General features: G+C 46.2%; 1 protein-coding gene across 1 annotated transcript in view; it reads right to left on the reverse strand.

The window, feature by feature from the left end:
• The window catches only part of DZANK1 (double zinc ribbon and ankyrin repeat domains 1), a 73,998-nt gene that overhangs the window by 54,820 nt on the left and 17,359 nt on the right, over positions 1–1,819 (reverse strand). The gene's annotated exons all lie outside the window — the stretch shown is intronic.

Raw genomic sequence — 1,819 nt, forward strand, 5'->3', positions numbered from 1 at the left:
ATATAGCTCATGGGAAGAAGCGAGAGTTAAGCTCGGAACACTCTGAAAATATAAGAAACACCTGTGATGTAGCATCTTGGTAATATGACACCTTGGTGATAAGGGCACAGGGAAGAGATCTGGCTCTCGTTAACGGGAGCATGTGAGACCAGACAATGCTTGGCAATGGTACAAACAGCCACGGGATCACGGCTATAAGTAGCTGCAGGAGAGGTTAGTCTGGGGTCGTTCGTTCTTTCAGACTCACTCACTCTGACTCTTTTGTTTCTCCTGCTCTAAGAAGACTGCTAAGATTTGTTCTCCTACTAGGACTGTTTCTCTCTTTCGAAAACTGTGTCTCTCTCTCTCCTGCTAAGACGAATTGCAGTCTGGCACCTAAGGGGAGTTGATCCCGAGCAAGGTAGCACAGCGGTCTGTGTCTGGACAATGACCTGGCCAGTCCCAGGCCCCGACAAATAGTAGTAGCAGACAACTAGTACACAGGTATCTTTCTGTGTCATAGTAGTATAGTAAGAATGCATTGATATGGCTTTTAATAAGGTCATAAATCACCTCTATCTTATCAAATCCAATCAGAATCTTCAGTAATAAATGGCTTAGATGACCTCTGCCTTGTCCTCGAAACTCTTCCTTCTCTTGGCTTACATGGCACCACATTCATCTGGCTTCCTTCCTACTTTGAAGCTCCCCTTAATCTGCTTGACCTCTATGCGGAAGATTTTTTCTTGTGCCACTTTCTCTTTGTTTTCTGCACAGCCTTGACAAGTGATCTCACTCAGATCTAAGCTCTAAATATCATCTAGACATTGAATATTTTCAGATACATATCTCCATCCCTCCCCTCTCCCCTGAGTGTGAACTGGCACACCTGCATTTGATGTCTAAGGAGCTCCTGAACATCTCTCCTCTCACATTTCCGTCTCAGTCACCCTTAGCTCCTCCCTCTCCCTTGTCCCATCTATCTGATCCCTCAGCCAAGTCTGTCTGAGTCCTACTGCCTCCCATCCTCACCACCTCTACGACCTTGGCCCCAGCCACCATCGTCTCTCACCTGGAGAAAAGCCGCCTAAATGGTGTTTCCCTCTTCCCCTTCTATAGTCTAATCTCCATGCTATGGGCAAAGGGAAATTTTTAATGTAAATGAGATCATGTCTTGACCTCCAAATAGATTTCATTTACAAGTGTAATAAAATCCAAATTCCTTACAATGGGACTAGCATCTGTGACTTCAACCATGCTTGCCTGAGAGAATCACTTGGGGGTGTATTTAAAAAGAACAAGCCCGTGCCAGTCTTCTGGATTACCTCCTGTGGCTCAAAGGAGTAGGGTGCCAGCCCCATATGCTGGAGGTGGTGGGTTCAAACCTGACCCCAGCCAAAAACTGCAAAAAAAAAAGAACAAATCTGCTGGCACCCATAGCTTAGTGGGTTAGGGCACCGGCCACATACACCGAGGCTGGCGCGTTCAAACCCCAGCCCCAGACAGCTAAAATAACAATGGCAACTGCAATAACAACAACAAAAGTAGCTGGGCATTGTGGCAGGTGCCTATAGTTCCAGCTACTTGGGAGGCTGAGGCAAGAGACTCGCTTAAGCCCAAGAGTTGGAGATTGCTGTGAGGTGTGACACCACAGCACTCTATGTAGGGCAACAGCTTAAGACTCTGTCTCAGAAAAAAAAAAAAAGAACAAACTATGCCCAAACCCACACCAGACTCACTGAATCAGAAATTCTGAGGTTAGGAGTCTGGCATTGGGTTGAAATTCCTCAGGTGATTTTAACTTGTACACAGCTACATCTGAGAACCACAGCTCCAGGTC

This window comes from Otolemur garnettii, unplaced genomic scaffold, assembly GCF_000181295.1.
Source record: "Otolemur garnettii isolate 467f Iridium unplaced genomic scaffold, OtoGar3 scaffold00136, whole genome shotgun sequence".
NCBI lineage: Eukaryota > Metazoa > Chordata > Mammalia > Primates > Galagidae > Otolemur > Otolemur garnettii.